The sequence below is a fragment of the Phalacrocorax carbo genome, chromosome 7 (genome assembly GCF_963921805.1).
Source record: "Phalacrocorax carbo chromosome 7, bPhaCar2.1, whole genome shotgun sequence".
Taxonomy (NCBI): domain Eukaryota; kingdom Metazoa; phylum Chordata; class Aves; order Suliformes; family Phalacrocoracidae; genus Phalacrocorax; species Phalacrocorax carbo.
Window position 1 is genome coordinate 27,667,010 of NC_087519.1, and position 21,115 is coordinate 27,688,124.

The 21,115-nt window shown below is 69.3% G+C and overlaps 29 non-coding genes across 29 annotated transcripts; all 29 read right to left on the bottom strand.

The window, feature by feature from the left end:
- Positions 1–148: 148 nt before the first annotated feature.
- LOC135314484 (5S ribosomal RNA) lies at positions 149–267 on the bottom strand. Its single transcript, XR_010374015.1, has one exon. It is a non-coding gene; the product is annotated as a 5S ribosomal RNA (ribosomal RNA).
- Positions 268–881: 614 nt separating this feature from the next.
- Positions 882–1,000, bottom strand: LOC135314494 (5S ribosomal RNA). The gene has a single exon (XR_010374025.1). It is a non-coding gene; the product is annotated as a 5S ribosomal RNA (ribosomal RNA).
- A 614-nt stretch (positions 1,001–1,614) lies between these two features.
- Positions 1,615–1,733, bottom strand: LOC135314498 (5S ribosomal RNA). The gene has a single exon (XR_010374029.1). It is a non-coding gene; the product is annotated as a 5S ribosomal RNA (ribosomal RNA).
- A 614-nt stretch (positions 1,734–2,347) lies between these two features.
- Positions 2,348–2,466, bottom strand: LOC135314499 (5S ribosomal RNA). The gene has a single exon (XR_010374030.1). It is a non-coding gene; the product is annotated as a 5S ribosomal RNA (ribosomal RNA).
- A 614-nt stretch (positions 2,467–3,080) lies between these two features.
- Positions 3,081–3,199, bottom strand: LOC135314500 (5S ribosomal RNA). The gene has a single exon (XR_010374031.1). It is a non-coding gene; the product is annotated as a 5S ribosomal RNA (ribosomal RNA).
- A 614-nt stretch (positions 3,200–3,813) lies between these two features.
- Positions 3,814–3,932, bottom strand: LOC135314502 (5S ribosomal RNA). Its single transcript, XR_010374033.1, has one exon. It is a non-coding gene; the product is annotated as a 5S ribosomal RNA (ribosomal RNA).
- Positions 3,933–4,546: 614 nt separating this feature from the next.
- LOC135314503 (5S ribosomal RNA) lies at positions 4,547–4,665 on the bottom strand. Its single transcript, XR_010374034.1, has one exon. It is a non-coding gene; the product is annotated as a 5S ribosomal RNA (ribosomal RNA).
- Positions 4,666–5,279: 614 nt separating this feature from the next.
- LOC135314504 (5S ribosomal RNA) lies at positions 5,280–5,398 on the bottom strand. Its single transcript, XR_010374035.1, has one exon. It is a non-coding gene; the product is annotated as a 5S ribosomal RNA (ribosomal RNA).
- A 614-nt stretch (positions 5,399–6,012) lies between these two features.
- Positions 6,013–6,131, bottom strand: LOC135314505 (5S ribosomal RNA). Its single transcript, XR_010374036.1, has one exon. It is a non-coding gene; the product is annotated as a 5S ribosomal RNA (ribosomal RNA).
- A 614-nt stretch (positions 6,132–6,745) lies between these two features.
- LOC135314506 (5S ribosomal RNA) lies at positions 6,746–6,864 on the bottom strand. The gene has a single exon (XR_010374037.1). It is a non-coding gene; the product is annotated as a 5S ribosomal RNA (ribosomal RNA).
- A 614-nt stretch (positions 6,865–7,478) lies between these two features.
- LOC135314507 (5S ribosomal RNA) lies at positions 7,479–7,597 on the bottom strand. Its single transcript, XR_010374038.1, has one exon. It is a non-coding gene; the product is annotated as a 5S ribosomal RNA (ribosomal RNA).
- Positions 7,598–8,211: 614 nt separating this feature from the next.
- On the bottom strand, positions 8,212–8,330 carry LOC135314508 (5S ribosomal RNA). Its single transcript, XR_010374039.1, has one exon. It is a non-coding gene; the product is annotated as a 5S ribosomal RNA (ribosomal RNA).
- Positions 8,331–8,944: 614 nt separating this feature from the next.
- Positions 8,945–9,063, bottom strand: LOC135314509 (5S ribosomal RNA). Its single transcript, XR_010374040.1, has one exon. It is a non-coding gene; the product is annotated as a 5S ribosomal RNA (ribosomal RNA).
- Positions 9,064–9,677: 614 nt separating this feature from the next.
- LOC135314510 (5S ribosomal RNA) lies at positions 9,678–9,796 on the bottom strand. Its single transcript, XR_010374041.1, has one exon. It is a non-coding gene; the product is annotated as a 5S ribosomal RNA (ribosomal RNA).
- Positions 9,797–10,410: 614 nt separating this feature from the next.
- LOC135314511 (5S ribosomal RNA) lies at positions 10,411–10,529 on the bottom strand. The gene has a single exon (XR_010374042.1). It is a non-coding gene; the product is annotated as a 5S ribosomal RNA (ribosomal RNA).
- A 614-nt stretch (positions 10,530–11,143) lies between these two features.
- Positions 11,144–11,262, bottom strand: LOC135314513 (5S ribosomal RNA). Its single transcript, XR_010374044.1, has one exon. It is a non-coding gene; the product is annotated as a 5S ribosomal RNA (ribosomal RNA).
- A 614-nt stretch (positions 11,263–11,876) lies between these two features.
- On the bottom strand, positions 11,877–11,995 carry LOC135314514 (5S ribosomal RNA). The gene has a single exon (XR_010374045.1). It is a non-coding gene; the product is annotated as a 5S ribosomal RNA (ribosomal RNA).
- Positions 11,996–12,609: 614 nt separating this feature from the next.
- LOC135314515 (5S ribosomal RNA) lies at positions 12,610–12,728 on the bottom strand. Its single transcript, XR_010374046.1, has one exon. It is a non-coding gene; the product is annotated as a 5S ribosomal RNA (ribosomal RNA).
- Positions 12,729–13,342: 614 nt separating this feature from the next.
- Positions 13,343–13,461, bottom strand: LOC135314516 (5S ribosomal RNA). Its single transcript, XR_010374047.1, has one exon. It is a non-coding gene; the product is annotated as a 5S ribosomal RNA (ribosomal RNA).
- Positions 13,462–14,075: 614 nt separating this feature from the next.
- LOC135314517 (5S ribosomal RNA) lies at positions 14,076–14,194 on the bottom strand. Its single transcript, XR_010374048.1, has one exon. It is a non-coding gene; the product is annotated as a 5S ribosomal RNA (ribosomal RNA).
- A 614-nt stretch (positions 14,195–14,808) lies between these two features.
- LOC135314518 (5S ribosomal RNA) lies at positions 14,809–14,927 on the bottom strand. The gene has a single exon (XR_010374049.1). It is a non-coding gene; the product is annotated as a 5S ribosomal RNA (ribosomal RNA).
- A 614-nt stretch (positions 14,928–15,541) lies between these two features.
- LOC135314519 (5S ribosomal RNA) lies at positions 15,542–15,660 on the bottom strand. Its single transcript, XR_010374050.1, has one exon. It is a non-coding gene; the product is annotated as a 5S ribosomal RNA (ribosomal RNA).
- Positions 15,661–16,274: 614 nt separating this feature from the next.
- On the bottom strand, positions 16,275–16,393 carry LOC135314520 (5S ribosomal RNA). Its single transcript, XR_010374051.1, has one exon. It is a non-coding gene; the product is annotated as a 5S ribosomal RNA (ribosomal RNA).
- Positions 16,394–17,007: 614 nt separating this feature from the next.
- Positions 17,008–17,126, bottom strand: LOC135314521 (5S ribosomal RNA). The gene has a single exon (XR_010374052.1). It is a non-coding gene; the product is annotated as a 5S ribosomal RNA (ribosomal RNA).
- A 614-nt stretch (positions 17,127–17,740) lies between these two features.
- Positions 17,741–17,859, bottom strand: LOC135314522 (5S ribosomal RNA). Its single transcript, XR_010374053.1, has one exon. It is a non-coding gene; the product is annotated as a 5S ribosomal RNA (ribosomal RNA).
- A 614-nt stretch (positions 17,860–18,473) lies between these two features.
- On the bottom strand, positions 18,474–18,592 carry LOC135314472 (5S ribosomal RNA). Its single transcript, XR_010374003.1, has one exon. It is a non-coding gene; the product is annotated as a 5S ribosomal RNA (ribosomal RNA).
- A 614-nt stretch (positions 18,593–19,206) lies between these two features.
- Positions 19,207–19,325, bottom strand: LOC135314474 (5S ribosomal RNA). The gene has a single exon (XR_010374005.1). It is a non-coding gene; the product is annotated as a 5S ribosomal RNA (ribosomal RNA).
- A 614-nt stretch (positions 19,326–19,939) lies between these two features.
- LOC135314524 (5S ribosomal RNA) lies at positions 19,940–20,058 on the bottom strand. The gene has a single exon (XR_010374055.1). It is a non-coding gene; the product is annotated as a 5S ribosomal RNA (ribosomal RNA).
- Positions 20,059–20,672: 614 nt separating this feature from the next.
- On the bottom strand, positions 20,673–20,791 carry LOC135314476 (5S ribosomal RNA). Its single transcript, XR_010374007.1, has one exon. It is a non-coding gene; the product is annotated as a 5S ribosomal RNA (ribosomal RNA).
- Between the last annotated feature and the right edge of the window lie 324 nt (positions 20,792–21,115).

Below are 21,115 nucleotides of genomic sequence, written 5' to 3' on the forward strand. Positions count from 1 at the left end.
GCTGCCGGCCAACCCCCATGCACACCCGCCCCACCTCTGCCTCCCACGGCAGGACCCGTGCACACCCGCCACTCGCCTCAGCCCGCCCGCCCGCCACAGCCCACCAAGAAAACGCGGGATGCCCCCGCGCCTACTGGCAAAGGGCAAAAGCCTACAGCACCCGGTATTCCCAGGCGGTCTCCCATCCAAGTACTAACCGGGCCCGACCCTGCTTAGCTTCCGAGATCAGACGAGATCGGGCGTTCTCAGGGTGGTATGGCCGTAGGCACCCCCTCCGCCGCCAGCAGCCCTCTCCTGCAACGGGCAGCGCCCTCCCACAACACCCTACACGCGCGCGCTACACCGCAACGACGGCTCACCGACAACACCCGACCACCCGCGCGCGCCCCCATGCCCAAACCCAAACACACGGCACGACTCCTGCACGTCGCGCCTCTCGCACACGCACACGGCCCTCCGCAACACCCCACACGCAACTCCAACGCTGCAACGCGCACCCTCAACAAAGACACCCTCCACCACCCTGACCACCCTCTCACAACACCGCGCCCTACAACACACCCTCTCCTCTCTACACACAGGCACCACGACCACAGGGGCGCCGGCTCCTGCCGCCCACCCCGCACCACCCACCTGCCTCTCGCACCACCCTGACCCACGCCGGCGCCTCTCTCGCCCCAGCGCCACCACGCTCCCACCCCGCGCTGCACCCGCACCACACCACCACGGTGGGGCTGCCGGCCAACCCCCATGCACACCCGCCCCACCTCTGCCTCCCACGGCAGGACCCGCGCACACCCGCCACTCGCCTCTGCCCGCCCGCCCGCCACAGCCCACCAAGAAAACGCGGGATGCCCCCGCGCCTCCCGGCAAAGGGCAAAAGCCTACAGCACCCGGTATTCCCAGGCGGTCTCCCATCCAAGTACTAACCGGGCCCGACCCTGCTTAGCTTCCGAGATCAGACGAGATCGGGCGTTCTCAGGGTGGTATGGCCGTAGGCACCCCCTCCGCCGCCAGCAGCCCTCTCCTGCAACGGGCAGCGCCCTCCCACAACACCCTACACGCGCGCGCTACACCGCAACGACGGCTCACCGACAACACCCGACCACCCGCGCGCGCCCCCATGCCCAAACCCAAACACACGGCACGACTCCTGCACGTCGCGCCTCTCGCACACGCACACGGCCCTCCGCAACACCCCACACGCAACTCCAACGCTGCAACGCGCACCCTCAACAAAGACACCCTCCACCACCCTGACCACCCTCTCACAACACCGCGCCCTACAACACACCCTCTCCTCTCTACACACAGGCACCACGACCACAGGGGCGCCGGCTCCTGCCGCCCACCCCGCACCACCCACCTGCCTCTCGCACCACCCTGACCCACGCCGGCGCCTCTCTCGCCCCAGCGCCACCACGCTCCCACCCCGCGCTGCACCCGCACCACACCACCACGGTGGGGCTGCCGGCCAACCCCCATGCACACCCGCCCCACCTCTGCCTCCCACGGCAGGACCCGTGCACACCCGCCACGCGCCCCTGACCGCCCGCCCGCCACAGCCCACCAAGAAAACGCGGGATGCCCCCGCGCCTACTGGCAAAGGGCAAAAGCCTACAGCACCCGGTATTCCCAGGCGGTCTCCCATCCAAGTACTAACCGGGCCCGACCCTGCTTAGCTTCCGAGATCAGACGAGATCGGGCGTTCTCAGGGTGGTATGGCCGTAGGCACCCCCTCCGCCGCCAGCAGCCCTCTCCTGCAACGGGCAGCGCCCTCCCACAACACCCTACACGCGCGCGCTACACCGCAACGACGGCTCACCGACAACACCCGACCACCCGCGCGCGCCCCCATGCCCAAACCCAAACACACGGCACGACTCCTGCACGTCGCGCCTCTCGCACACGCACACGGCCCTCCGCAACACCCCACACGCAACTCCAACGCTGCAACGCGCACCCTCAACAAAGACACCCTCCACCACCCTGACCACCCTCTCACAACACCGCGCCCTACAACACACCCTCTCCTCTCTACACACAGGCACCACGACCACAGGGGCGCCGGCTCCTGCCGCCCACCCCGCACCACCCACCTGCCTCTCGCACCACCCTGACCCACGCCGGCGCCTCTCTCGCCCCAGCGCCACCACGCTCCCACCCCGCGCTGCACCCGCACCACACCACCACGGTGGGGCTGCCGGCCAACCCCCATGCACACCCGCCCCACCTCTGCCTCCCACGGCAGGACCCGCGCACACCCGCCACTCGCCTCTGCCCGCCCGCCCGCCACAGCCCACCAAGAAAACGCGGGATGCCCCCGCGCCTCCCGGCAAAGGGCAAAAGCCTACAGCACCCGGTATTCCCAGGCGGTCTCCCATCCAAGTACTAACCGGGCCCGACCCTGCTTAGCTTCCGAGATCAGACGAGATCGGGCGTTCTCAGGGTGGTATGGCCGTAGGCACCCCCTCCGCCGCCAGCAGCCCTCTCCTGCAACGGGCAGCGCCCTCCCACAACGCCCTACACGCGCGCGCTACACCGCAACGACGGCTCACCGACAACACCCGACCACCCGCGCGCGCCCCCATGCCCAAACCCAAACACACGGCACGACTCCTGCACGTCGCGCCTCTCGCACACGCACACGGCCCTCCGCAACACCCCACACGCAACTCCAACGCTGCAACGCGCACCCTCAACAAAGACACCCTCCACCACCCTGACCACCCTCTCACAACACCGCGCCCTACAACACACCCTCTCCTCTCTACACACAGGCACCACGACCACAGGGGCGCCGGCTCCTGCCGCCCACCCCGCACCACCCACCTGCCTCTCGCACCACCCTGACCCACGCCGGCGCCTCTCTCGCCCCAGCGCCACCATGCTCCCACCCCGCGCTGCACCCGCACCACACCACCACGGTGGGGCTGCCGGCCAACCCCCATGCACACCCGCCCCACCTCTGCCTCCCACGGCAGGACCCGTGCACACCCGCCACGCGCCCCTGACCGCCCGCCCGCCACAGCCCACCAAGAAAACGCGGGATGCCCCCGCGCCTACTGGCAAAGGGCAAAAGCCTACAGCACCCGGTATTCCCAGGCGGTCTCCCATCCAAGTACTAACCGGGCCCGACCCTGCTTAGCTTCCGAGATCAGACGAGATCGGGCGTTCTCAGGGTGGTATGGCCGTAGGCACCCCCTCCGCCGCCAGCAGCCCTCTCCTGCAACGGGCAGCGCCCTCCCACAACGCCCTACACGCGCGCGCTACACCGCAACGACGGCTCACCGACAACACCCGACCACCCGCGCGCGCCCCCATGCCCAAACCCAAACACACGGCACGACTCCTGCACGTCGCGCCTCTCGCACACGCACACGGCCCTCCGCAACACCCCACACACAACTCCAACGCTGCAACGCGCACCCTCAACAAAGACACCCTCCACCACCCTGACCACCCTCTCACAACACCGCGCCCTACAACACACCCTCTCCTCTCTACACACAGGCACCACGACCACAGGGGCGCCGGCTCCTGCCGCCCACCCCGCACCACCCACCTGCCTCTCGCACCACCCTGACCCACGCCGGCGCCTCTCTCGCCCCAGCGCCACCACGCTCCCACCCCGCGCTGCACCCGCACCACACCACCACGGTGGGGCTGCCGGCCAACCCCCATGCACACCCGCCCCACCTCTGCCTCCCACGGCAGGACCCGCGCACACCCGCCACTCGCCTCTGCCCGCCCGCCCGCCACAGCCCACCAAGAAAACGCGGGATGCCCCCGCGCCTACTGGCAAAGGGCAAAAGCCTACAGCACCCGGTATTCCCAGGCGGTCTCCCATCCAAGTACTAACCGGGCCCGACCCTGCTTAGCTTCCGAGATCAGACGAGATCGGGCGTTCTCAGGGTGGTATGGCCGTAGGCACCCCCTCTGCCGCCAGCAGCCCTCTCCTGCAACGGGCAGCGCCCTCCCACAACACCCTACACGCGCGCGCTACACCGCAACGACGGCTCACCGACAACACCCGACCACCCGCGCGCGCCCCCATGCCCAAACCCAAACACACGGCACGACTCCTGCACGTCGCGCCTCTCGCACACGCACACGGCCCTCCGCAACACCCCACACGCAACTCCAACGCTGCAACGCGCACCCTCAACAAAGACACCCTCCACCACCCTGACCACCCTCTCACAACACCGCGCCCTACAACACACCCTCTCCTCTCTACACACAGGCACCACGACCACAGGGGCGCCGGCTCCTGCCGCCCACCCCGCACCACCCACCTGCCTCTCGCACCACCCTGACCCACGCCGGCGCCTCTCTCGCCCCAGCGCCACCACGCTCCCACCCCGCGCTGCACCCGCACCACACCACCACGGTGGGGCTGCCGGCCAACCCCCATGCACACCCGCCCCACCTCTGCCTCCCACGGCAGGACCCGTGCACACCCGCCACTCGCCTCAGCCCGCCCGCCCGCCACAGCCCACCAAGAAAACGCGGGATGCCCCCGCGCCTACTGGCAAAGGGCAAAAGCCTACAGCACCCGGTATTCCCAGGCGGTCTCCCATCCAAGTACTAACCGGGCCCGACCCTGCTTAGCTTCCGAGATCAGACGAGATCGGGCGTTCTCAGGGTGGTATGGCCGTAGGCACCCCCTCCGCCGCCAGCAGCCCTCTCCTGCAACGGGCAGCGCCCTCCCACAACACCCTACACGCGCGCGCTACACCGCAACGACGGCTCACCGACAACACCCGACCACCCGCGCGCGCCCCCATGCCCAAACCCAAACACACGGCACGACTCCTGCACGTCGCGCCTCTCGCACACGCACACGGCCCTCCGCAACACCCCACACGCAACTCCAACGCTGCAACGCGCACCCTCAACAAAGACACCCTCCACCACCCTGACCACCCTCTCACAACACCGCGCCCTACAACACACCCTCTCCTCTCTACACACAGGCACCACGACCACAGGGGCGCCGGCTCCTGCCGCCCACCCCGCACCACCCACCTGCCTCTCGCACCACCCTGACCCACGCCGGCGCCTCTCTCGCCCCAGCGCCACCACGCTCCCACCCCGCGCTGCACCCGCACCACACCACCACGGTGGGGCTGCCGGCCAACCCCCATGCACACCCGCCCCACCTCTGCCTCCCACGGCAGGACCCGCGCACACCCGCCACTCGCCTCTGCCCGCCCGCCCGCCACAGCCCACCAAGAAAACGCGGGATGCCCCCGCGCCTCCCGGCAAAGGGCAAAAGCCTACAGCACCCGGTATTCCCAGGCGGTCTCCCATCCAAGTACTAACCGGGCCCGACCCTGCTTAGCTTCCGAGATCAGACGAGATCGGGCGTTCTCAGGGTGGTATGGCCGTAGGCACCCCCTCCGCCGCCAGCAGCCCTCTCCTGCAACGGGCAGCGCCCTCCCACAACGCCCTACACGCGCGCGCTACACCGCAACGACGGCTCACCGACAACACCCGACCACCCGCGCGCGCCCCCATGCCCAAACCCAAACACACGGCACGACTCCTGCACGTCGCGCCTCTCGCACACGCACACGGCCCTCCGCAACACCCCACACACAACTCCAACGCTGCAACGCGCACCCTCAACAAAGACACCCTCCACCACCCTGACCACCCTCTCACAACACCGCGCCCTACAACACACCCTCTCCTCTCTACACACAGGCACCACGACCACAGGGGCGCCGGCTCCTGCCGCCCACCCCGCACCACCCACCTGCCTCTCGCACCACCCTGACCCACGCCGGCGCCTCTCTCGCCCCAGCGCCACCATGCTCCCACCCCGCGCTGCACCCGCACCACACCACCACGGTGGGGCTGCCGGCCAACCCCCATGCACACCCGCCCCACCTCTGCCTCCCACGGCAGGACCCGTGCACACCCGCCACGCGCCCCTGACCGCCCGCCCGCCACAGCCCACCAAGAAAACGCGGGATGCCCCCGCGCCTACTGGCAAAGGGCAAAAGCCTACAGCACCCGGTATTCCCAGGCGGTCTCCCATCCAAGTACTAACCGGGCCCGACCCTGCTTAGCTTCCGAGATCAGACGAGATCGGGCGTTCTCAGGGTGGTATGGCCGTAGGCACCCCCTCCGCCGCCAGCAGCCCTCTCCTGCAACGGGCAGCGCCCTCCCACAACACCCTACACGCGCGCGCTACACCGCAACGACGGCTCACCGACAACACCCGACCACCCGCGCGCGCCCCCATGCCCAAACCCAAACACACGGCACGACTCCTGCACGTCGCGCCTCTCGCACACGCACACGGCCCTCCGCAACACCCCACACGCAACTCCAACGCTGCAACGCGCACCCTCAACAAAGACACCCTCCACCACCCTGACCACCCTCTCACAACACCGCGCCCTACAACACACCCTCTCCTCTCTACACACAGGCACCACGACCACAGGGGCGCCGGCTCCTGCCGCCCACCCCGCACCACCCACCTGCCTCTCGCACCACCCTGACCCACGCCGGCGCCTCTCTCGCCCCAGCGCCACCACGCTCCCACCCCGCGCTGCACCCGCACCACACCACCACGGTGGGGCTGCCGGCCAACCCCCATGCACACCCGCCCCACCTCTGCCTCCCACGGCAGGACCCGCGCACACCCGCCACTCGCCTCTGCCCGCCCGCCCGCCACAGCCCACCAAGAAAACGCGGGATGCCCCCGCGCCTACTGGCAAAGGGCAAAAGCCTACAGCACCCGGTATTCCCAGGCGGTCTCCCATCCAAGTACTAACCGGGCCCGACCCTGCTTAGCTTCCGAGATCAGACGAGATCGGGCGTTCTCAGGGTGGTATGGCCGTAGGCACCCCCTCCGCCGCCAGCAGCCCTCTCCTGCAACGGGCAGCGCCCTCCCACAACGCCCTACACGCGCGCGCTACACCGCAACGACGGCTCACCGACAACACCCGACCACCCGCGCGCGCCCCCATGCCCAAACCCAAACACACGGCACGACTCCTGCACGTCGCGCCTCTCGCACACGCACACGGCCCTCCGCAACACCCCACACACAACTCCAACGCTGCAACGCGCACCCTCAACAAAGACACCCTCCACCACCCTGACCACCCTCTCACAACACCGCGCCCTACAACACACCCTCTCCTCTCTACACACAGGCACCACGACCACAGGGGCGCCGGCTCCTGCCGCCCACCCCGCACCACCCACCTGCCTCTCGCACCACCCTGACCCACGCCGGCGCCTCTCTCGCCCCAGCGCCACCACGCTCCCACCCCGCGCTGCACCCGCACCACACCACCACGGTGGGGCTGCCGGCCAACCCCCATGCACACCCGCCCCACCTCTGCCTCCCACGGCAGGACCCGCGCACACCCGCCACTCGCCTCTGCCCGCCCGCCCGCCACAGCCCACCAAGAAAACGCGGGATGCCCCCGCGCCTACTGGCAAAGGGCAAAAGCCTACAGCACCCGGTATTCCCAGGCGGTCTCCCATCCAAGTACTAACCGGGCCCGACCCTGCTTAGCTTCCGAGATCAGACGAGATCGGGCGTTCTCAGGGTGGTATGGCCGTAGGCACCCCCTCTGCCGCCAGCAGCCCTCTCCTGCAACGGGCAGCGCCCTCCCACAACACCCTACACGCGCGCGCTACACCGCAACGACGGCTCACCGACAACACCCGACCACCCGCGCGCGCCCCCATGCCCAAACCCAAACACACGGCACGACTCCTGCACGTCGCGCCTCTCGCACACGCACACGGCCCTCCGCAACACCCCACACGCAACTCCAACGCTGCAACGTGCACCCTCAACAAAGACACCCTCCACCACCCTGACCACCCTCTCACAACACCGCGCCCTACAACACACCCTCTCCTCTCTACACACAGGCACCACGACCACAGGGGCGCCGGCTCCTGCCGCCCACCCCGCACCACCCACCTGCCTCTCGCACCACCCTGACCCACGCCGGCGCCTCTCTCGCCCCAGCGCCACCACGCTCCCACCCCGCGCTGCACCCGCACCACACCACCACGGTGGGGCTGCCGGCCAACCCCCATGCACACCCGCCCCACCTCTGCCTCCCACGGCAGGACCCGTGCACACCCGCCACGCGCCCCTGACCGCCCGCCCGCCACAGCCCACCAAGAAAACGCGGGATGCCCCCGCGCCTCCCAGCAAAGGGCAAAAGCCTACAGCACCCGGTATTCCCAGGCGGTCTCCCATCCAAGTACTAACCGGGCCCGACCCTGCTTAGCTTCCGAGATCAGACGAGATCGGGCGTTCTCAGGGTGGTATGGCCGTAGGCACCCCCTCTGCCGCCAGCAGCCCTCTCCTGCAACGGGCAGCGCCCTCCCACAACACCCTACACGCGCGCGCTACACCGCAACGACGGCTCACCGACAACACCCGACCACCCGCGCGCGCCCCCATGCCCAAACCCAAACACACGGCACGACTCCTGCACGTCGCGCCTCTCGCACACGCACACGGCCCTCCGCAACACCCCACACGCAACTCCAACGCTGCAACGCGCACCCTCAACAAAGACACCCTCCACCACCCTGACCACCCTCTCACAACACCGCGCCCTACAACACACCCTCTCCTCTCTACACACAGGCACCACGACCACAGGGGCGCCGGCTCCTGCCGCCCACCCCGCACCACCCACCTGCCTCTCGCACCACCCTGACCCACGCCGGCGCCTCTCTCGCCCCAGCGCCACCACGCTCCCACCCCACGCTGCACCCGCACCACACCACCACGGTGGGGCTGCCGGCCAACCCCCATGCACACCCGCCCCACCTCTGCCTCCCACGGCAGGACCCGCGCACACCCGCCACGCGCCCCTGACCGCCCGCCCGCCACAGCCCACCAAGAAAACGCGGGATGCCCCCGCGCCTCCCGGCAAAGGGCAAAAGCCTACAGCACCCGGTATTCCCAGGCGGTCTCCCATCCAAGTACTAACCGGGCCCGACCCTGCTTAGCTTCCGAGATCAGACGAGATCGGGCGTTCTCAGGGTGGTATGGCCGTAGGCACCCCCTCTGCCGCCAGCAGCCCTCTCCTGCAACGGGCAGCGCCCTCCCACAACACCCTACACGCGCGCGCTACACCGCAACGACGGCTCACCGACAACACCCGACCACCCGCGCGCGCCCCCATGCCCAAACCCAAACACACAACACGACTCCTGCACGTCCCGCCTCTCGCACACGCACACGGCCCTCCGCAACACCCCACACGCAACTCCAACGCTGCAACGCGCACCCTCAACAAAGACACCCTCCACCACCCTGACCACCCTCTCACAACACCGCGCCCTACAACACACCCTCTCCTCTCTACACACAGGCACCACGACCACAGGGGCGCCGGCTCCTGCCGCCCACCCCGCACCACCCACCTGCCTCTCGCACCACCCTGACCCACGCCGGCGCCTCTCTCGCCCCAGCGCCACCACGCTCCCACCCCGCGCTGCACCCGCACCACACCACCACGGTGGGGCTGCCGGCCAACCCCCATGCACACCCGCCCCACCTCTGCCTCCCACGGCAGGACCCGCGCACACCCGCCACTCGCCTCTGCCCGCCCGCCCGCCACAGCCCACCAAGAAAACGCGGGATGCCCCCGCGCCTCCCGGCAAAGGGCAAAAGCCTACAGCACCCGGTATTCCCAGGCGGTCTCCCATCCAAGTACTAACCGGGCCCGACCCTGCTTAGCTTCCGAGATCAGACGAGATCGGGCGTTCTCAGGGTGGTATGGCCGTAGGCACCCCCTCCGCCGCCAGCAGCCCTCTCCTGCAACGGGCAGCGCCCTCCCACAACGCCCTACACGCGCGCGCTACACCGCAACGACGGCTCACCGACAACACCCGACCACCCGCGCGCGCCCCCATGCCCAAACCCAAACACACGGCACGACTCCTGCACGTCGCGCCTCTCGCACACGCACACGGCCCTCCGCAACACCCCACACGCAACTCCAACGCTGCAACGCGCACCCTCAACAAAGACACCCTCCACCACCCTGACCACCCTCTCACAACACCGCGCCCTACAACACACCCTCTCCTCTCTACACACAGGCACCACGACCACAGGGGCGCCGGCTCCTGCCGCCCACCCCGCACCACCCACCTGCCTCTCGCACCACCCTGACCCACGCCGGCGCCTCTCTCGCCCCAGCGCCACCACGCTCCCACCCCGCGCTGCACCCGCACCACACCACCACGGTGGGGCTGCCGGCCAACCCCCATGCACACCCGCCCCACCTCTGCCTCCCACGGCAGGACCCGTGCACACCCGCCACGCGCCCCTGACCGCCCGCCCGCCACAGCCCACCAAGAAAACGCGGGATGCCCCCGCGCCTCCCAGCAAAGGGCAAAAGCCTACAGCACCCGGTATTCCCAGGCGGTCTCCCATCCAAGTACTAACCGGGCCCGACCCTGCTTAGCTTCCGAGATCAGACGAGATCGGGCGTTCTCAGGGTGGTATGGCCGTAGGCACCCCCTCCGCCGCCAGCAGCCCTCTCCTGCAACGGGCAGCGCCCTCCCACAACACCCTACACGCGCGCGCTACACCGCAACGACGGCTCACCGACAACACCCGACCACCCGCGCGCGCCCCCATGCCCAAACCCAAACACACGGCACGACTCCTGCACGTCGCGCCTCTCGCACACGCACACGGCCCTCCGCAACACCCCACACGCAACTCCAACGCTGCAACGCGCACCCTCAACAAAGACACCCTCCACCACCCTGACCACCCTCTCACAACACCGCGCCCTACAACACACCCTCTCCTCTCTACACACAGGCACCACGACCACAGGGGCGCCGGCTCCTGCCGCCCACCCCGCACCACCCACCTGCCTCTCGCACCACCCTGACCCACGCCGGCGCCTCTCTCGCCCCAGCGCCACCACGCTCCCACCCCGCGCTGCACCCGCACCACACCACCACGGTGGGGCTGCCGGCCAACCCCCATGCACACCCGCCCCACCTCTGCCTCCCACGGCAGGACCCGCGCACACCCGCCACTCGCCTCAGCCCGCCCGCCCGCCACAGCCCACCAAGAAAACGCGGGATGCCCCCGCGCCTACTGGCAAAGGGCAAAAGCCTACAGCACCCGGTATTCCCAGGCGGTCTCCCATCCAAGTACTAACCGGGCCCGACCCTGCTTAGCTTCCGAGATCAGACGAGATCGGGCGTTCTCAGGGTGGTATGGCCGTAGGCACCCCCTCCGCCGCCAGCAGCCCTCTCCTGCAACGGGCAGCGCCCTCCCACAACACCCTACACGCGCGCGCTACACCGCAACGACGGCTCACCGACAACACCCGACCACCCGCGCGCGCCCCCATGCCCAAACCCAAACACACGGCACGACTCCTGCACGTCGCGCCTCTCGCACACGCACACGGCCCTCCGCAACACCCCACACGCAACTCCAACGCTGCAACGCGCACCCTCAACAAAGACACCCTCCACCACCCTGACCACCCTCTCACAACACCGCGCCCTACAACACACCCTCTCCTCTCTACACACAGGCACCACGACCACAGGGGCGCCGGCTCCTGCCGCCCACCCCGCACCACCCACCTGCCTCTCGCACCACCCTGACCCACGCCGGCGCCTCTCTCGCCCCAGCGCCACCACGCTCCCACCCCGCGCTGCACCCGCACCACACCACCACGGTGGGGCTGCCGGCCAACCCCCATGCACACCCGCCCCACCTCTGCCTCCCACGGCAGGACCCGTGCACACCCGCCACGCGCCCCTGACCGCCCGCCCGCCACAGCCCACCAAGAAAACGCGGGATGCCCCCGCGCCTCCCGGCAAAGGGCAAAAGCCTACAGCACCCGGTATTCCCAGGCGGTCTCCCATCCAAGTACTAACCGGGCCCGACCCTGCTTAGCTTCCGAGATCAGACGAGATCGGGCGTTCTCAGGGTGGTATGGCCGTAGGCACCCCCTCTGCCGCCAGCAGCCCTCTCCTGCAACGGGCAGCGCCCTCCCACAACGCCCTACACGCGCGCGCTACACCGCAACGACGGCTCACCGACAACACCCGACCACCCGCGCGCGCCCCCATGCCCAAACCCAAACACACAACACGACTCCTGCACGTCGCGCCTCTCGCACACGCACACGGCCCTCCGCAACACCCCACACGCAACTCCAACGCTGCAACGCGCACCCTCAACAAAGACACCCTCCACCACCCTGACCACCCTCTCACAACACCGCGCCCTACAACACACCCTCTCCTCTCTACACACAGGCACCACGACCACAGGGGCGCCGGCTCCTGCCGCCCACCCCGCACCACCCACCTGCCTCTCGCACCACCCTGACCCACGCCGGCGCCTCTCTCGCCCCAGCGCCACCACGCTCCCACCCCGCGCTGCACCCGCACCACACCACCACGGTGGGGCTGCCGGCCAACCCCCATGCACACCCGCCCCACCTCTGCCTCCCACGGCAGGACCCGCGCACACCCGCCACTCGCCTCTGCCCGCCCGCCCGCCACAGCCCACCAAGAAAACGCGGGATGCCCCCGCGCCTCCCGGCAAAGGGCAAAAGCCTACAGCACCCGGTATTCCCAGGCGGTCTCCCATCCAAGTACTAACCGGGCCCGACCCTGCTTAGCTTCCGAGATCAGACGAGATCGGGCGTTCTCAGGGTGGTATGGCCGTAGGCACCCCCTCCGCCGCCAGCAGCCCTCTCCTGCAACGGGCAGCGCCCTCCCACAACGCCCTACACGCGCGCGCTACACCGCAACGACGGCTCACCGACAACACCCGACCACCCGCGCGCGCCCCCATGCCCAAACCCAAACACACGGCACGACTCCTGCACGTCGCGCCTCTCGCACACGCACACGGCCCTCCGCAACACCCCACACACAACTCCAACGCTGCAACGCGCACCCTCAACAAAGACACCCTCCACCACCCTGACCACCCTCTCACAACACCGCGCCCTACAACACACCCTCTCCTCTCTACACACAGGCACCACGACCACAGGGGCGCCGGCTCCTGCCGCCCACCCCGCACCACCCACCTGCCTCTCGCACCACCCTGACCCACGCCGGCGCCTCTCTCGCCCCAGCGCCACCACGCTCCCACCCCGCGCTGCACCCGCACCACACCACCACGGTGGGGCTGCCGGCCAACCCCCATGCACACCCGCCCCACCTCTGCCTCCCACGGCAGGACCCGCGCACACCCGCCACTCGCCTCTGCCCGCCCGCCCGCCACAGCCCACCAAGAAAACGCGGGATGCCCCCGCGCCTACTGGCAAAGGGCAAAAGCCTACAGCACCCGGTATTCCCAGGCGGTCTCCCATCCAAGTACTAACCGGGCCCGACCCTGCTTAGCTTCCGAGATCAGACGAGATCGGGCGTTCTCAGGGTGGTATGGCCGTAGGCACCCCCTCTGCCGCCAGCAGCCCTCTCCTGCAACGGGCAGCGCCCTCCCACAACACCCTACACGCGCGCGCTACACCGCAACGACGGCTCACCGACAACACCCGACCACCCGCGCGCGCCCCCATGCCCAAACCCAAACACACGGCACGACTCCTGCACGTCGCGCCTCTCGCACACGCACACGGCCCTCCGCAACACCCCACACGCAACTCCAACGCTGCAACGTGCACCCTCAACAAAGACACCCTCCACCACCCTGACCACCCTCTCACAACACCGCGCCCTACAACACACCCTCTCCTCTCTACACACAGGCACCACGACCACAGGGGCGCCGGCTCCTGCCGCCCACCCCGCACCACCCACCTGCCTCTCGCACCACCCTGACCCACGCCGGCGCCTCTCTCGCCCCAGCGCCACCACGCTCCCACCCCGCGCTGCACCCGCACCACACCACCACGGTGGGGCTGCCGGCCAACCCCCATGCACACCCGCCCCACCTCTGCCTCCCACGGCAGGACCCGTGCACACCCGCCACGCGCCCCTGACCGCCCGCCCGCCACAGCCCACCAAGAAAACGCGGGATGCCCCCGCGCCTACTGGCAAAGGGCAAAAGCCTACAGCACCCGGTATTCCCAGGCGGTCTCCCATCCAAGTACTAACCGGGCCCGACCCTGCTTAGCTTCCGAGATCAGACGAGATCGGGCGTTCTCAGGGTGGTATGGCCGTAGGCACCCCCTCTGCCGCCAGCAGCCCTCTCCTGCAACGGGCAGCGCCCTCCCACAACACCCTACACGCGCGCGCTACACCGCAACGACGGCTCACCGACAACACCCGACCACCCGCGCGCGCCCCCATGCCCAAACCCAAACACACGGCACGACTCCTGCACGTCGCGCCTCTCGCACACGCACACGGCCCTCCGCAACACCCCACACGCAACTCCAACGCTGCAACGCGCACCCTCAACAAAGACACCCTCCACCACCCTGACCACCCTCTCACAACACCGCGCCCTACAACACACCCTCTCCTCTCTACACACAGGCACCACGACCACAGGGGCGCCGGCTCCTGCCGCCCACCCCGCACCACCCACCTGCCTCTCGCACCACCCTGACCCACGCCGGCGCCTCTCTCGCCCCAGCGCCACCACGCTCCCACCCCGCGCTGCACCCGCACCACACCACCACGGTGGGGCTGCCGGCCAACCCCCATGCACACCCGCCCCACCTCTGCCTCCCACGGCAGGACCCGCGCACACCCGCCACTCGCCTCAGCCCGCCCGCCCGCCACAGCCCACCAAGAAAACGCGGGATGCCCCCGCGCCTACTGGCAAAGGGCAAAAGCCTACAGCACCCGGTATTCCCAGGCGGTCTCCCATCCAAGTACTAACCGGGCCCGACCCTGCTTAGCTTCCGAGATCAGACGAGATCGGGCGTTCTCAGGGTGGTATGGCCGTAGGCACCCCCTCCGCCGCCAGCAGCCCTCTCCTGCAACGGGCAGCGCCCTCCCACAACACCCTACACGCGCGCGCTACACCGCAACGACGGCTCACCGACAACACCCGACCACCCGCGCGCGCCCCCATGCCCAAACCCAAACACACGGCACGACTCCTGCACGTCGCGCCTCTCGCACACGCACACGGCCCTCCGCAACACCCCACACGCAACTCCAACGCTGCAACGCGCACCCTCAACAAAGACACCCTCCACCACCCTGACCACCCTCTCACAACACCGCGCCCTACAACACACCCTCTCCTCTCTACACACAGGCACCACGACCACAGGGGCGCCGGCTCCTGCCGCCCACCCCGCACCACCCACCTGCCTCTCGCACCACCCTGACCCACGCCGGCGCCTCTCTCGCCCCAGCGCCACCACGCTCCCACCCCGCGCTGCACCCGCACCACACCACCACGGTGGGGCTGCCGGCCAACCCCCATGCACACCCGCCCCACCTCTGCCTCCCACGGCAGGACCCGCGCACACCCGCCACTCGCCTCTGCCCGCCCGCCCGCCACAGCCCACCAAGAAAACGCGGGATGCCCCCGCGCCTCCCGGCAAAGGGCAAAAGCCTACAGCACCCGGTATTCCCAGGCGGTCTCCCATCCAAGTACTAACCGGGCCCGACCCTGCTTAGCTTCCGAGATCAGACGAGATCGGGCGTTCTCAGGGTGGTATGGCCGTAGGCACCCCCTCTGCCGCCAGCAGCCCTCTCCTGCAACGGGCAGCGCCCTCCCACAACACCCTACACGCGCGCGCTACACCGCAACGACGGCTCACCGACAACACCCGACCACCCGCGCGCGCCCCCATGCCCAAACCCAAACACACGGCACGACTCCTGCACGTCGCGCCTCTCGCACACGCACACGGCCCTCCGCAACACCCCACACGCAACTCCAACGCTGCAACGCGCACCCTCAACAAAGACACCCTCCACCACCCTGACCACCCTCTCACAACACCGCGCCCTACAACACACCCTCTCCTCTCTACACACAGGCACCACGACCACAGGGGCGCCGGCTCCTGCCGCCCACCCCGCACCACCCACCTGCCTCTCGCACCACCCTGACCCACGCCGGCGCCTCTCTCGCCCCAGCGCCACCATGCTCCCACCCCGCGCTGCACCCGCACCACACCACCACGGTGGGGCTGCCGGCCAACCCCCATGCACACCCGCCCCACCTCTGCCTCCCACGGCAGGACCCGTGCACACCCGCCACGCGCCCCTGACCGCCCGCCCGCCACAGCCCACCAAGAAAACGCGGGATGCCCCCGCGCCTACTGGCAAAGGGCAAAAGCCTACAGCACCCGGTATTCCCAGGCGGTCTCCCATCCAAGTACTAACCGGGCCCGACCCTGCTTAGCTTCCGAGATCAGACGAGATCGGGCGTTCTCAGGGTGGTATGGCCGTAGGCACCCCCTCCGCCGCCAGCAGCCCTCTCCTGCAACGGGCAGCGCCCTCCCACAACACCCTACACGCGCGCGCTACACCGCAACGACGGCTCACCGACAACACCCGACCACCCGCGCGCGCCCCCATGCCCAAACCCAAACACACGGCACGACTCCTGCACGTCGCGCCTCTCGCACACGCACACGGCCCTCCGCAACACCCCACACGCAACTCCAACGCTGCAACGCGCACCCTCAACAAAGACACCCTCCACCACCCTGACCACCCTCTCACAACACCGCGCCCTACAACACACCCTCTCCTCTCTACACACAGGCACCACGACCACAGGGGCGCCGGCTCCTGCCGCCCACCCCGCACCACCCACCTGCCTCTCGCACCACCCTGACCCACGCCGGCGCCTCTCTCGCCCCAGCGCCACCACGCTCCCACCCCGCGCTGCACCCGCACCACACCACCACGGTGGGGCTGCCGGCCAACCCCCATGCACACCCGCCCCACCTCTGCCTCCCACGGCAGGACCCGCGCACACCCGCCACTCGCCTCAGCCCGCCCGCCCGCCACAGCCCACCAAGAAAACGCGGGATGCCCCCGCGCCTACTGGCAAAGGGCAAAAGCCTACAGCACCCGGTATTCCCAGGCGGTCTCCCATCCAAGTACTAACCGGGCCCGACCCTGCTTAGCTTCCGAGATCAGACGAGATCGGGCGTTCTCAGGGTGGTATGGCCGTAGGCACCCCCTCCGCCGCCAGCAGCCCTCTCCTGCAACGGGCAGCGCCCTCCCACAACACCCTACACGCGCGCGCTACACCGCAACGACGGCTCACCGACAACACCCGACCACCCGCGCGCGCCCCCATGCCCAAACCCAAACACACGGCACGACTCCTGCACGTCGCGCCTCTCGCACACGCACACGGCCCTCCGCAACACCCCACACGCAACTCCAACGCTGCAACGCGCACCCTCAACAAAGACACCCTCCACCACCCTGACCACCCTCTCACAACACCGCGCCCTACAACACACCCTCTCCTCTCTACACACAGGCACCACGACCACAGGGGCGCCGGCTCCTGCCGCCCACCCCGCACCACCCACCTGCCTCTCGCACCACCCTGACCCACGCCGGCGCCTCTCTCGCCCCAGCGCCACCACGCTCCCACCCCGCGCTGCACCCGCACCACACCACCACGGTGGGGCTGCCGGCCAACCCCCATGCACACCCGCCCCACCTCTGCCTCCCACGGCAGGACCCGCGCACACCCGCCACTCGCCTCTGCCCGCCCGCCCGCCACAGCCCACCAAGAAAACGCGGGATGCCCCCGCGCCTCCCAGCAAAGGGCAAAAGCCTACAGCACCCGGTATTCCCAGGCGGTCTCCCATCCAAGTACTAACCGGGCCCGACCCTGCTTAGCTTCCGAGATCAGACGAGATCGGGCGTTCTCAGGGTGGTATGGCCGTAGGCACCCCCTCTGCCGCCAGCAGCCCTCTCCTGCAACGGGCAGCGCCCTCCCACAACACCCTACACGCGCGCGCTACACCGCAACGACGGCTCACCGACAACACCCGACCACCCGCGCGCGCCCCCATGCCCAAACCCAAACACACGGCACGACTCCTGCACGTCGCGCCTCTCGCACACGCACACGGCCCTCCGCAACACCCCACACGCAACTCCAACGCTGCAACGTGCACCCTCAACAAAGACACCCTCCACCACCCTGACCACCCTCTCACAACACCGCGCCCTACAACACACCCTCTCCTCTCTACACACAGGCACCACGACCACAGGGGCGCCGGCTCCTGCCGCCCACCCCGCACCACCCACCTGCCTCTCGCACCACCCTGACCCACGCCGGCGCCTCTCTCGCCCCAGCGCCACCACGCTCCCACCCCGCGCTGCACCCGCACCACACCACCACGGTGGGGCTGCCGGCCAACCCCCATGCACACCCGCCCCACCTCTGCCTCCCACGGCAGGACCCGTGCACACCCGCCACGCGCCCCTGACCGCCCGCCCGCCACAGCCCACCAAGAAAACGCGGGATGCCCCCGCGCCTACTGGCAAAGGGCAAAAGCCTACAGCACCCGGTATTCCCAGGCGGTCTCCCATCCAAGTACTAACCGGGCCCGACCCTGCTTAGCTTCCGAGATCAGACGAGATCGGGCGTTCTCAGGGTGGTATGGCTGTAGGCACCCCCTCCGCCGCCAGCAGCCCTCTCCTGCAACGGGCAGCGCCCTCCCACAACACCCTACACGCGCGCGCTACACCGCAACGACGGCTCACCGACAACACCCGACCACCCGCGCGCGCCCCCATGCCCAAACCCAAACACACGGCACGACTCCTGCACGTCGCGCCTCTCGCACACGCACACGGCCCTCCGCAACACCCCACACGCAACTCCAACGCTGCAACGCGCACCCTCAACAAAGACACCCTCCACCACCCTGACCACCCTCTCACAACACCGCGCCCTACAACACACCCTCTCCTCTCTACACACAGGCACCACGACCACAGGGGCGCCGGCTCCTGCCGCCCACCCCGCACCACCCACCTGCCTCTCGCACCACCCTGACCCACGCCGGCGCCTCTCTCGCCCCAGCGCCACCACGCTCCCACCCCGCGCTGCACCCGCACCACACCACCACGGTGGGGCTGCCGGCCAACCCCCATGCACACCCGCCCCACCTCTGCCTCCCACGGCAGGACCCGCGCACACCCGCCACTCGCCTCTGCCCGCCCGCCCGCCACAGCCCACCAAGAAAACGCGGGATGCCCCCGCGCCTCCCGGCAAAGGGCAAAAGCCTACAGCACCCGGTATTCCCAGGCGGTCTCCCATCCAAGTACTAACCGGGCCCGACCCTGCTTAGCTTCCGAGATCAGACGAGATCGGGCGTTCTCAGGGTGGTATGGCCATAGGCACCCCCTCCGCCGCCAGCAGCCCTCTCCTGCAACGGGCAGCGCCCTCCCACAACGCCCTACACGCGCGCGCTACACCGCAACGACGGCTCACCGACAACACCCGACCACCCGCGCGCGCCCCCATGCCCAAACCCAAACACACGGCACGACTCCTGCACGTCGCGCCTCTCGCACACGCACACGGCCCTCCGCAACACCCCACACGCAACTCCAACGCTGCAACGCGCACCCTCAACAAAGACACCCTCCACCACCCTGACCACCCTCTCACAACACCGCGCCCTACAACACACCCTCTCCTCTCTACACACAGGCACCACGACCACAGGGGCGCCGGCTCCTGCCGCCCACCCCGCACCACCCACCTGCCTCTCGCACCACCCTGACCCACGCCGGCGCCTCTCTCGCCCCAGCGCCACCACGCTCCCACCCCGCGCTGCACCCGCACCACACCACCACGGTGGGGCTGCCGGCCAACCCCCATGCACACCCGCCCCACCTCTGCCTCCCACGGCAGGACCCGCGCACACCCGCCACTCGCCTCTGCCCGCCCGCCCGCCACAGCCCACCAAGAAAACGCGGGATGCCCCCGCGCCTCCCGGCAAAGGGCAAAAGCCTACAGCACCCGGTATTCCCAGGCGGTCTCCCATCCAAGTACTAACCGGGCCCGACCCTGCTTAGCTTCCGAGATCAGACGAGATCGGGCGTTCTCAGGGTGGTATGGCCGTAGGCACCCCCTCCGCCGCCAGCAGCCCTCTCCTGCAACGGGCAGCGCCCTCCCACAACGCCCTACACGCGCGCGCTACACCGCAACGACGGCTCACCGACAACACCCGACCACCCGCGCGCGCCCCCATGCCCAAACCCAAACACACGGCACGACTCCTGCACGTCGCGCCTCTCGCACACGCACACGGCCCTCCGCAACACCCCACACGCAACTCCAACGCTGCAACGCGCACCCTCAACAAAGACACCCTCCACCACCCTGACCACCCTCTCACAACACCGCGCCCTACAACACACCCTCTCCTCTCTACACACAGGCACCACGACCACAGGGGCGCCGGCTCCTGCCGCCCACCCCGCACCACCCACCTGCCTCTCGCACCACCCTGACCCACGCCGGCGCCTCTCTCGCCCCAGCGCCACCACGCTCCCACCCCGCGCTGCACCCGCACCACACCACCACGGTGGGGCTGCCGGCCAACCCCCATGCACACCCGCCCCACCTCTGCCTCCCACGGCAGGACCCGTGCACACCCGCCACGCGCCCCTGACCGCCCGCCCGCCACAGCCCACCAAGAAAACGCGGGATGCCCCCGCGCCTCCCAGCAAAGGGCAAAAGCCTACAGCACCCGGTATTCCCAGGCGGTCTCCCATCCAAGTACTAACCGGGCCCGACCCTGCATAGCTTCCGAGATCAGACGAGATCGGGCGTTCTCAGGGTGGTATGGCCGTAGGCACCCCCTCCGCCGCCAGCAGCCCTCTCCTGCAACGGGCAGCGCCCTCCCACAACACCCTACACGCGCGCGCTACACCGCAACGACGGCTCACCGACAACACCCGACCACCCGCGCGCGCCCCCATGCCCAAACCCAAACACACGGCACGACTCCTGCACGTCGCGCCTCTCGCACACGCACACGGCCCTCCGCAACACCCCACACGCAACTCCAACGCTGCAACGCGCACCCTCAACAAAGACACCCTCCACCACCCTGACCACCCTCTCACAACACCGCGCCCTACAACACACCCTCTCCTCTCTACACACAGGCACCACGAC